Raw genomic sequence first — 13091 nt, forward strand, 5'->3', positions numbered from 1 at the left:
GCTTCTAGGCAGCAGCAATCCAGGGAATGGTCAGCATCCAAACAAAAGTTAATGCTTTGCAATGCCCCTCCCCCCTCTTCAACCAATCCCCAACTTCACTCCTGCCATTGTTGTAGTTGCCTCCAGAGGAATAGGAACTAAAAATAAGTATTTAAAAAGCGAAGAAGGGAAACATTTCTCCAGTGAACTGTGAGCTTTATTTATGGCTATGTGGTGATTTGAGAAGGGACAGATAAGACCGTGGGGTAGATGTATGAACTGCCGATATAAGGGAGAAGTGGTGCACTGATACTGCTTCTCTCCCATGTATGAAAGCGGAGAAGTGTGTCAAATGACAGAGGCGCTATGCATTGCCCATTCACCACACCAGGGACAGTTCTGTCCCTGGCTGCATGTGAGATTTCGCACATGCCACTGGAGCCGGGCGGGAGGACAGCCACAGAGCCTCAGCGTCCTGCAAAAGGAAGCAGGGGCTGCTGGGAGAGGGAGACTCGTTGGCGCCATGCAGTGGGTACTATAGTGTGTACCGATAATGGGAGAGGGCACATCACCAGGCAAATGATTTAACGCTCTCGCACATCGGCTGCAACAAGTATAATACATTCTGACTATATGTGGATCTGCTTCAATGCAATCCGGTGGTGAAGCGAGTCCACATACATAATGGACGAAACATGAACAATAATACATTTTCCACTGTAACAGGTAAAGACCTAGAACTGTTCCAGAATGTAGGTCTGATAAGTGTGTTCTCTGGTCCCTCTTCAGTAAAAGCTAGATGTTTCTTTAAGGCATTTTAGTTATGTGTATTCATTAGCTATGTTATTATGTATGGAGAACAACTCCGGTCAGACAGGTCATGTGACACTGCTCCATGTCTCTCCTTACTTTTTGCTGTTAGTGTCATGTCTTATGGGGTGTAGTATGGTATGCCGGCGGCCAGCATACCGGCAGCTGGACGAGCGCAAATGAGCCCCTTGCGGGCTCGCTGCGATTGCCACACTGCGGGCACGGTGGCACGCGTAGGTCGTGGACCCCCAAGAGGGAGAATAGTTGTCAGTATGCCGGGTGTCGGGATTCCGGTGCCGGTATACTGAATACCACCCATCATATGGTTTACAGCCACAGTTTGCTGATTATGTGGGCAGAGTTTATTTTGTTTCAGTTTTGTGTGTGGAATTGTTGAATTTGCCCATTAGTGTACTTTTTTGGTTTGCTAACAAAACTGAATAAGGCCCAATGCCCTGTACACGTCAGGTTTAAGCATTAACTAAAGCTAGCAGTTATATTATTGTATACAGATGTGTCTTTTAAGTCTGTGGCTTTAGTCGTGCCAAGTAGTCCCTCTCGGCCTCCCAAGTCGCAGGCCACGCCGAGCATCTTTCTCACTGAAAATGTGAATCTTATTCACATAAATGGGGGTGACAGTACTACAGTGCTATATTTCACTGATCAATTTAGTGACATTTGTACATATCAGGAGAAATAAATATAAAGAGAATTATATTGTGAGGTGATGATATAGGACAGCGTGATAAGTAATTCTCACATGGTAAACGTGTTTGATTAGGGATCCGGCGTTCAGAATGCCACCGCCAGGATCCTGGCGTTCAGAATGCCGGCAGTCTTGGACACCAAGGAGCGGGAATAGCTGTGGCGGCACTGCCGGCATTCTGTCGGTCGGGATCCTAGCGTCTGTATTCTGACCGCCGGCATCCTGACTACATCCCTGGTAAACATGGCTGGCTGATTCTAGCTCTTATCAGCATGACACCGCAAGCGTGTCTTCTAATTCTGTACTTAACACTTCCCAAAACCCCGGATCTCCTTGAAAAAGACCTCAGTTTAGAGGTGGAAAATCGTTGGAAGCGGGGACATTGAAATTTGGCCACCAGCGTGACAGTGACAAGGTAAAACCCAGACAAGCTGATTCAGCGTTGATATAAGATCTGTGGCAGTCCGGGACTCACATTACACATGCTGTTTTTGAACTGCTTATGCCAGTTCTCTGCTTCTGGTAATTTCATTTAATCAGTCATTAAGGCTACCATTTGTTACATGTTGTTGTGTGTGGAGCTTTTATGTTATTTTATGTGCTATTGGTTTTATACGCAGATTAAAAAATTGTACTTCACTATATACAACTTTGTTTTACTTTTGGGTGGATACGAGATTTGACTGCTGACATATATTGGAGGATTATATGTATGGGACATCAACCTATCAGTAGCGCCAGATAAGTTTACCCTTCTCTTTGTTTTGGTGTTTTGGTACTTCCCAAAACCCCAGCTGAATAAATGGATGGTCGTTAAATATGTATTTAGCTCATTGTTTTGCAGCTGATACATAAGTGGAAGACATAAGCAGAAGACTTTTTTGTCAGCACGAATAAGATAATTTTTCTCAAGTCTCAAGAAAACTGTAAACCAAATAGAACTGGACACTATTTAGAATAGTTTGAATGTATCCCACGGTACATTAACACATAATGCACAATACAAACCCCTGCACTTACCTTGCTGAAATGATTATGTCCTTCCTCCTCCTTGGCAAAAGCTCATCTGTACGATAGCCACCCTCCGTAGTCATTACTGAAGAGCGTGAGGACTCTTGCTTCCAGATATACATAGAGTAAAATTAACCAAGCACTCCCAAAATCAAAGTATAATCCTCCTTTTCCAGTTTCTATGGACATATAAAACTCATAGGAGCAGGAAAATAGAAAGCCACAGTAAGGAATGGACTGGTCACAGGTGAAGCAGATGTACCAGATCATGTGTAACTAATAAGGAGTAATAACCACTGATATCTGATTCTGACTGTGGCCGATGTCTTGTGCCTACAGCATAAAAATTATGTGAATAATTGCACTTTTTTTTTTTAAATAGAAATACAGGTTTGACTGCAGTCCACATCTTCAAATGGCATATTGGTATTAGAAATATGCAGAACATTAAGGTTGTCCTGCATTACTGCAAACTTTGAAGGCAGTCTCTAAGTTTAAAATGTATGGTCTCTTGAGAAGATACTAAGGGGCCCATTCATCCACCTTCTGATTTTCCTTTGCACACCACAGAGATGTACATGAGAATCAGTGAGATTGCCTACTGTATTCAGTAGTAACACGTGCAGCCAGACAATGCGGTGATGTTCGCTGGCACGTTGCTGAGACTTCATTCGTCCCCCAGATACAATTCATGAACTTCAAATACCAAGGATCTGCAATGCTTCTTCTTATGTGTATACTAACACGTCTGCCACATTTCATGATGCATGTTAACTTTGTGTTTTTTTGAAAACTCCAAAGTGAAATCTATCTCTGCGAGTTGGTAGATGCTCCAGTATATGCGCATGGTGAAAACGTGTCATCCGAGTTTAACCAAGTAACGCATTAAGATCAGCCTACTCAGCATGTTCTACTTTAGCAAAATACTGCTTCATGTAATTAATCATGACAGCTTGTGGTGAATGTTATCTCTTTACACTGGTGGAAAGAAACAGGCCTGCATTTCATTTGCACCTGGAAGGTAAAAAAGGCATCCCAACACAAATATAGTGCCACACCCAGTGCTATATAGCCATCTCAAAGGATGTGGACAAAAACAAAACATGAAAAAGGGGACACCCTTGATAAATGTTCCCTCTTCACATCTAGAACCTCACCCTATAAAACAATTTTGTATGCGGGACTATAAATAGGTGCATTCGTGTACCCAATAGATCATAGGTCTGCAAACTTGGTCCTCATTACCCCCGCACAGTGCATGTTTTGCAGGCAACCCAGTAGGTGCACAGGTGTATTAATTATTTACATTTTAAAAGGTCCGCAGGTGGAGTTAATTATTTCACTTGTGATTCTGGGAGGAGACCTGCAAAACATGCACTGTGTGGGGTAATGAGGACCGAGTTTGCAGACCTATGCAATAGATGGTGTAAAATGTTGCATCAGATGCTGACATTTTCATGTGAAAAGTCTTTTCTGGTGCATAAAATAGGTGGAATGCGCAGTTGGATCTGAGCAAACAGACTAGTGCTAACATTAAAATACATTTTCTCTGCTACTGTAAATTGTTGCTTTTAAAATCAGAACATTTGCTGTAAATGGACATTTAACCAATCAGCTTGGAAATAGTCCTTGCACATCAATCACAACACATGAGAAATTCCACTACTGTCACAATGATTTTTAGTCTCCTTCACTACCGCCTGCAGAAAATGTTTTCTGAATATGCCCCTTGCTCTATTTGGAGCACCTGTGAACCATGGTAAAATGTCAACTGGCATGGGTTTAGCTGGAATGTAAAAATGTTAACTTTGCAGTGAGGTATACTTGGGGAACATGATGTTAATGAAGGTCGGCTGAACTGTGCAATGTAGAACCAGGGCCGGATCTTGCCCTTGTGGCGCCCCGGGCAAAAATGGGGGCGTGGCTTCATATGGGGGCGTGGTCAGTTACGCCCCCATTTGTGCCCCCTGTAGCGCAGCTGAAAAAAAAAAAATAATAAATAAAAGTATACTTACAATCCCAGCTCCTGATTCCAGACCTCCTCCTCCGCCGCTCTTCTCCTGGACTCGGATGGTTGTGTCTGTCCTCGGATCTATGGGAGAGACGTCATTACGTCTCTCCCATAGCACAGCATAGACACTAGAGGTCAATTATGACCCCTAGTGTCTCTGCCACTATGCTGTGCGGTGCGCGATGACGTCATCGCGCACCGCACAGCAAAGGTCCTCTCCATGAAGGGAAACTAGACGCTTCGTCTAGTTTCCCTTCATGGAGAGGACCTTTGCTGTGCGGTGCGCGATGACGTCATCGCGCACCGCACAGCACAGTCCTCTCCATGAAGGGAAACTAGACGCTTAGCGTCTGGTTCCCTTCAAAGCGGGGGGACCAGCGGGGGGCACTGCAGAGGGCACAGTGGCGGATCTTGCCATGGTGCGGCGCCCTCCGGAAGGCGGCGCCCCGGGCAAAAGTACTGCTTGCCCGTGGCAAGATCCGGTACTGTGTAGAACCCTAATGATATTGTACTTTATATTTCTCTGACGTCCTAAGTGGATGCTGGGACTCCGTAAGGACCATGGGGATTAGCGGCTTCGCAGGAGACTGGGCACAACTAAAGAAAGCTTTAGGACTACCTGGTGTGCACTGGCTCCTCCCACTAAGACCCTCCTCCAGACCTCAGTTGGATTCTTGTGCCCGGCTGAGCTGGATGCACACTAGGGGCTCTCCTGAGCTCCTAGAAAGAAAGTATATTAAGGTTTTTTATTTTACAGTGAGATCTGCAGCGAGGGACTAAGGGGAGAAGAAGCGAACCTACCTAACAGGTGGTAGTTTGGGCTTCTTAGGCTACTGGACACCATTAGCTCCAGAGGGATCGACCGCAGGACCCGACCTTGGTGTTCGTTCCCGGAGCTGCGCCGCCGCCCCCCTTACAGAGCCAGAAGCATGAAGAGTCCGGAAAATCGGCGGCAGAAGACTTCGGTCTTCACCAAGGTAGCGCACAGCACTGCAGCTGTGCGCCATTGCTCCTCATGTACACCTCACACTCCGGTCACTGATGGGTGCAGGGCGCTGGGGGGGAAGAGGGGGGGGCGCCCTGAGGGCAATATAAGACACCTTGGCTGGCAAATCATCACAATATATAGTCCCAGGGCTATATATGTGATAAATTACCCCTGCCAGAATCCATAAAAAAGCGGGAGAAAAGTCAGCCGAAAAAGGGGCGGGGCTTCTCCCTCAGCACACTGGCGCCATTTTTTCTTCACAGTGCAGCTGGAAGACAGCTCCCCAGGCTCTCCCCTGTAGTTTTCAGGCTCAAAGGGTTAAAAAGAGAGGGGGGGCACTAAATTTAGGCGCAATATATGTATACAAGCACCTATTGGGGAAAAAAATCACTCAGTTATAGTGTTAAACCCTGCATTATATAGCGCTCTGGTGTGTGCTGGCATACTCTCTCTCTGTCTCCCCAAAGGACTTTGTGGGGTCCTGTCCTCAGTCAGAGCATTCCCTGTGTGTGTGCGGTGTGTCGGTACGGCTGTGTCGACATGTTGGATGAGGAAGGTTACGTGGAGGCGGAGCAGAGGCCGATAAATGGGATGTCGCCCCCTGTGGGGCCGACACCAGAGTGGATGGATAGGTGGAAGGTATTAACCGACAATGTCAACTCCTTACATAAAAGGCTGGATGACGTAACAGCGGTGGGACAGCCGGCTTCTCAGCCCGCGCCTGCCCAGGCGTCTCAAAGGCCATCAGGGGCTCAAAAAACGCCTGTTACCTCAGATGGCAGACACATATATCGACACGGAGTCTGACTCCAGTGTCGACGAGGTTGAGACATATACACAATCCACTAGGAACATCCGTTACATGATCTCGGCAATGAAAAATGTGTTACGCATTTCTGACATGAACCCAAGTACCACATAGAAGGGGTTTTATTTTTGGGGAGAAAAAGCAGCCAGTGTTTTGTTCCCCCATCAGATGAATGAATGAAGTGTGTAAAGAAGCGTGGGTTCCCCCGATAAGAAACTGGTAATTTCTAAAAAGTTACTGATGGCGTACCTTTTCCCGCCAGAGGATAGGTCACGTTGGGAGATATCCCTTAGGGTGGATAAGGCGCTCACACGTTTGTCAAAAAAGGTGGCACTGCCGTCTTAGGATACGGCCACCTTGAAGGAGCCTGCTGATAAAAAGCAGGAGTCTTTCCTGAAGTCTGTTTATACACACTCAGGTTATATACTGAGACCTGCAATTGCCTCAGCATAAATAGTGCTGTGCAGCGTGGTCTGATACCCTGTCAGATAATATTAATACTCTAAGACGGGGATAATATTTTGCTAACATAGAGCATATTAAAGACGTCGTCTTATATATAAAGGATGCACAGAGGGATATTTGCCGGCTGGCATCCAGAATTAATGCAATGTCCATTCTGCCAGGAGGGTATTAGAAACCCGGCAGTGGACAGGTGATGCTGCCTGTAAAAGGCACATGGAGATTCTGCCTTATAAGGGTGAGGAATTGTTTGGGGATGGTCTCTGGGACCTCGTATCCACAGCAACAGCTGGGAAGAATTTTTTTTACCTCAGGTTTCCTCACAGCCTAAGAAAGCACCGTATTTCCAGGTACAGTCCTTTCGGCTTCAGAAAAGCAAGCGGGTCAAAGGCGCTTCCTTTCTGCACAGAGACAAGGGAAGAAGGAAAAAGCTGCACCAGCAGCCAGTTCCCAGGATCAAAAATCTTCCCCCGCTTCCTCTGAGTCCACCGCAGGACGCTGGGGCTCCACAGGTGGAGACAGGTGCGGTAGGGGCGCGTCTCGGGAACTTCAGGGACCAGTGGGCTTGCCCACAGGTGGATCCCTAGGTTCTGCAAATAGTATCACAGGGATACAGGCTGGAGTTCGAGGCGACTCCCCCTCGCCGTTACCTCACATCAGCCTTGCCTGCTGCCCTCGGAGAAAGGTAGTACTGGCGGCAATTCACAAGCTGTACTTCCAGCAGGTGAAATCAAGGTACCCCTCCTTCAACAAGGCCAGGGTTACTATTCCAAAATGTTGTGGTACCGAAACCAGACGGTTCGGTGAGACCCATTCTAAAATTGAAAGCCTTGAACACTTATATACGAAGGTTCAAGTTCAAAATGGAATCGCTCAGGGCGATTATTGCAAGCCTGGAGAATTTCATGGTATTACTGGACATCAAGGATGCTTACCTGCATGTCCCTATTTACCCTCTTCACCAGGAGTACATCAAAATTGTGGTACAGGATTGTCATTACCAATTCCAGACGTTGCCGTTGGTCTGTCCCCGGCACCAAGGTATTTACCAAGGTAATGGCCGAAATAATTATCCCGTACTTGGACGATCTCCTTATAAAGGCGAGGTCCAGGGAGCAGTTGTTCGTCGGAGTAGCACTATCTTGGGAAGTGCTACAACAGCACGGTTGGATTCTGAATATTCCAAAGTCGCAGCTGGTTCCTACGACGTGTCTACTGTTCCTGGGTATGGTTCTGGACACAGAACAGGATAAAAAGGGTTTCTCCCGGAGGAGAAGTCCAAGGAGTTGTCGTCTCTAGACAGAGACCTCCTAATACGTATACAGGTGTCAGTGCATCAATGCACGCGAGCCCTGGGAAAGATGGTAGCTTCTTACGAAGAAATTCCATTCGCCAGGTCCCATGCAAGGATTTTCCAGTGGGATCTGTTGGACAAGTGGTCCGGGTCGCATCTTCAGATGCATCGGCGGATAACCCTGTCTCCAAGGGTCAGGGTGTCGCTGTTGTGGTGGCTGCAGAGTGCTCATCTTCTAGGGGGCCGCAGATTCGGCATACAGGACTGGGTCCTGGTGACCACGGATGCCAGCCTTCAAGGCTGGGGGGCAGTCACACAGGGAAGAAACTTCCAAGGCTATGGAAAAGTCAGGAGACTTCCCTACACATAAATATTCTGGAACTAAGGGCCATTTACAATGCCCTAAGTCAGGCTAGACCCCTGCTTCAACACCGGCCGGTGCTGATCCAGTCAGACAACATCACGGCGGTCGCTCATGTAAACCGACAGGGCGGCACAAGAAGCAGGATGGCGATGGCAGAAGCCACAAGGATTCTCCGATGGGCGGAAAATCATGTGTTAGCACTGTCAGCAGTGTTCATTCCCGGAGTGGACAACTGAGAAGCAGACTTTCTCAGAAGACACGACCTCCACTCGGGAGAGTGGGGACTTCATCCAGAAGTCTTCCAAATGATTGTACACCGTTGGGAAAGGCCACAGGTGGACATGATGGCGTCCCGCCTCAACTAAAAGTTACAAAGATATTGCGCCAGGTCAAGGACCCTCAGGCGATAGCTGTGGACGCTCTGGTAACACCGTGGGTGTACCAGTCAGTGTATGTGTTCCCTTCTCTGCCTCTCTTACCCAGGGTAATGAGAATAATAAGAAGGAGAGGAGTAAGAACTAAACTAATTGTTCCGGGTTGGCCAAGAAGAGCTTGGTAACCAGAACTCTAAGAAATGATCTCAGAGGACCCATGGCCTCTGCCGCTCAGACAGGACCTGCTGCAGCAGGGGGCCTGTCTGTTCCAAGACGTACCGCGGCTGCGTTTGACGGCATGGCGGTTGAACGCCGGATCCTGAAGGAAAAGGGAATTCTGGAGGAAGTTATCCCTACGCTATTTAAAGCTAGGAAAGAAGTGAACGCAAACCATTATCACCGCATATGGCGAAAATATGTTGCGTACTGTAAGGCCAGGAAGGCCCAAAGGAGAAATTTCAGCTAGGTCGATTTCTGCACTTCCTACAGTCAGAGGTGACTATGGGCCTAAAATTGGGTTCCATTAAGGTCCAGATTTCGGCTCTATCGATTTTCTTCCAAAATTGAACTGGCTTCACTGCCTGAAGTTCAGACTTTTGTTAAGGGAGTGCTGCATACTCAGCCCCCGTTTGTGCCTCCAGTGGCACCGTGGGATCTCAACGTGGTGTTGGATTTCCTGAAGTCGCATTGGGTTGAGCCACTTAAATCCGTGGAGCTATAATACCTCACGTGGAAAGTGGTCATTCTGTGGGCCTTGGCGTCGGCCAGGCGTGTATCAGAATTGGCGGCTTTGTCATACAAAAGCCCTTATCTGTATTTTCTCCTTCATCCACTAGGTGCCACTGGAGCGTAGTTACAATGGGGAATAGTAGGCAGTAATTGGGAGCTGGCACTTTAAAAACTCTAACCCTGTGGCTAGCTTCTCCCCTACTATCTCCCCTCCAAGCCAGTCTTAGTTTAGTGCCCAAGGGAGCTGGTTCTCTTGGGTTTAGCTGAAGAAATTTTTTTCTTTTTTCTTTATTATTTTATTTTTCTTTACACACACGCACAAACTGGCAGCTCTGCCACTGCCAGTCTGCACCGTGGGAGCTGCCGGCGGGGTCCCATCGCAGCTGCGTGCGGCTCGGGATGGGCCCCGGCTGAGGGAGACACTGAGCTCTCCTGAGTTGGCGGACACCGCTGCGTGCGGCGCGTGTCGGGGCCGCTCCGCCAGCAGAAGATTCCGGCAGCACGGCAGCGGTGAGTATCTGCGGCCGGACACCGCTGCGTGCGGCGTGTGTCGGGGCCACCCTCCACCACTGAAAGGTGAGTGTGTGTATTTCCCCCACTTCCCCCCAGAGTGTTGGGATGAAGGGGTGACAGGGGGGTGTTGAAGAATTAATTTTATTATTGGTGACTGACTGACAGGGGGACAGTGACAGAACACCCCTCCAGCACCCAAACAACCCCCCCCAATTCCCCCCCCCCCTCCCCTCGGATTATTAATTATTATTAATCATTTTTATTTAATATTTATTTAAAAAAAAAAAAGTAACAGCGCAGTGCCGCGCTCCCGCTCGCTCGCCCGCCCTCCTCCCTGCTCGGATCCCCGCCAGCGCGGCTCACAGAGCCGCTACAGGGATCCGGCATAAGACACGGCAACTTTGAATTTTGCGCCGTCGAGGAGGGGGGCGGGGCTTAGTCCCGCTCTGCGCGCCCGGAAGTAGAGCGCGCTGGGGACCCGTCATTTTCCTGTCTGCCGCAGCGCGGGACGGAGGCCACGCGACCACACAACGAGCAGTTACAGTGGGGAAGGGGGGCACTCGGGGGCACTGCAGGTACACTATTTGTTTATTGCAGCCTGTCACTGCACACAGTATCGTGCAGGACAGATCGGGCTGCTGTGGCTACATTCTTTTCCCTGCTTCACTCCCCTCCCTCCCATTCGGCCTATAGCTGTTTTCCTGTGGGGGAAGGGTATCAAGTTTAGGTGCTGCCATGGCCACCAAAGGCTCCAAGGCAACACAAAAGCAGGGTCAGGTCTTAGGTGAGGAGTCACAGCCATCGGCTCAGCCCTCCTCAGAACCCCAGAGCGTCCCAACATGGACGACACAACTTACAGAGGTGATGTCCCTGCTGACTGGGGAACTTAAAGCCTCTCGGGAAGATAGAGAGGCGACCCGGTTCCGACAGCTTGTCCCGGTACCGGCGCCAGAACCTGCATGGGCAGTCTCATTGGCAAAGTCAGTGGAAGGGCTTTCCAGGGCTGTAATCCCTTCCCAAGCCCCGTCCTTTAGCCCCCCCCAACAGGCTGAAAAAAAGAGATTGCTAGCCTCTGTGTTACAGGACTTTGATGATGATATGCCTCAATTAGATGAGGCGGGGTTAGATGTACAGGATATACAGGATGTGGATATCCAGGATACTGACGATCAGGTATATGAGGACTCAGGGTATAGAGGCTCTTATTACTGCTATTCGCTCAGTCTTACAGGTGGAGGAGACGGAAGACACCTTACGCCCCTTCAAGGTTTGGCACCGACCAATACCTGCCAGTGACTTTTCCAGTTTCGGAGGAGCTGGATGCGCTTATAACAACAGCCTGGAAGCATCCAGACGCAAATTTTCAGGTATCAAGAAAAATGTTGTCTTCCTATCCTTTTCCCGCAGGTAGCAGAACGCGCTATGAGACCTCTCCGATCGTGGATCCTTCGGTGTCTCATCTGTCCAAAAAGACGGTCCTGCCTGTTCCGGGGGCAACTTCACTTAAGGAGGCGTCAGATAGGAAGTTGGAGTCTACCTTAAAGAATATTTACTCTGCGGCAGGGGTTTTACATCGCCAGGCGCAGGTAGGTTGTTGGGTCAACAAGGCGATCGAAGCTTGGGCGGAACAATTGTCCTCTGGAATTCGTGACGAATTACCGGCGGATCAATTAATAGAGTTGGCAGAACACATCCGTGAATCAGCCCTTTATCTTTGCGAAGCGTCCAAGGACATAGGTGTTCTTGGAGCTAGAATTTCCGCTTTAACAATTGCGGCCCGCAGAGCGCTATGGCTCCGGCATTGGCATGCGGATACGGAATCCAAAAGGGCGGCAGAGGCGTTGCCCTTTACGGGTGAGTTTCTGTTTGGTAAGGATCTGGATGCCTGGATCTCTACGGCCACGGGGGGTAGGTCGGCTTATCTTCCTTCTGCTGCTCCAGCCACTCGCAGACCATATAGGGATCCCTCTTTTCGATCCTTTCGTGCCCCTTCCAGGTTTCGAGGACAGGCCAGGGGTGGAGCTTCTACCTTCCGTGGCCATAGAGGTAGAGGCGGCGGCAGGGGTAGAGGTTCCGCAGCCTCAGCCCAGTCAGACGTTAAGTCTTCTACCACTGCCGCCGCATGACGGGCCTCCCTCCCACCTGGGAGATCACAGGGTGGGAGCTCGTTTGTGGGATTTCAAGGAGGTCTGGATACAGTCCTGCCCAGATGCTTGGGTCCGGGATCTCATCACTTGCGGTTACAAGCTCGTTTTTCAGGAACAACCACCCCAGCGGTTTTTTACCACGGGTTTGCCAGTTTCCGACAACCGGGGAGTTGCCTTACAAGCCGCGGTCCAGAAGCTTCTGTCTGCAAGGGTTGTGATCCCTGTTCCCTCGCATCATCGGAAACAGGGCTATTACTCAAGCCTGTTTCTAGTACCGAAGCCGGACGGCTCAGTCAGACCAATCCTGACCTGTTATTGCGGGGTTGGAAAAAGACGAGTTTCTGGCATCCTTAGACATCAAGGACGCATACTTACATGTTCCCATTTGGCCTCCTCATCAGGCTTTTCTCCGGTTCGCAATACAGGACGCTCATTTACAGTTCCAGGCCCTTCCTTTCGGTCTCTCTTCTGCTCCCAGAGTGTTCACAAAGGTCATGGCGGTCATGATGGCCCTACTTCGGAAGCAGGGTGTGACAATTGTTCCCTATCTGTACGATCTGCTAATAAAAGCAAGCTCAGCAGAAGGGTTACTTCAGAATATCCGGATGACACAGGACCTTCTGATCCGACACGGGTGGGTCCTGAATTTTCTGAAGTCTCACTTATGCCCCTCACAACGGCTGTTGTTTCTGGGAATGATTCTCGACACAGTCCATCAGAGGGTTTTCCTTCCGCGGGACAAGATACTGTCTTTGCAGACACTGGTAAGATTGGTCCTTCAGCACCGTCGGGTGTCAGTATATCTGTGCATTCGCCTGCTGGGAAAGATGGTAGCAGCGTTCGAAGCTCTTCCGTACGGTCGCTTCCACTCTCGACCGTTTCAGCTGTGTCTTCT

The 13091-nt window shown here is 49.1% G+C and overlaps 1 protein-coding gene across 2 annotated transcripts in view; it reads left to right on the forward strand.

The window, feature by feature from the left end:
* The window catches only part of SLC25A16 (solute carrier family 25 member 16), a 175010-nt gene that overhangs the window by 135 nt on the left and 161784 nt on the right, over positions 1-13091 (forward strand). The window lies entirely within an intron of this gene.

Source organism: Pseudophryne corroboree, chromosome 3 (assembly GCF_028390025.1).
Source record: "Pseudophryne corroboree isolate aPseCor3 chromosome 3, aPseCor3.hap2, whole genome shotgun sequence".
NCBI lineage: Eukaryota > Metazoa > Chordata > Amphibia > Anura > Myobatrachidae > Pseudophryne > Pseudophryne corroboree.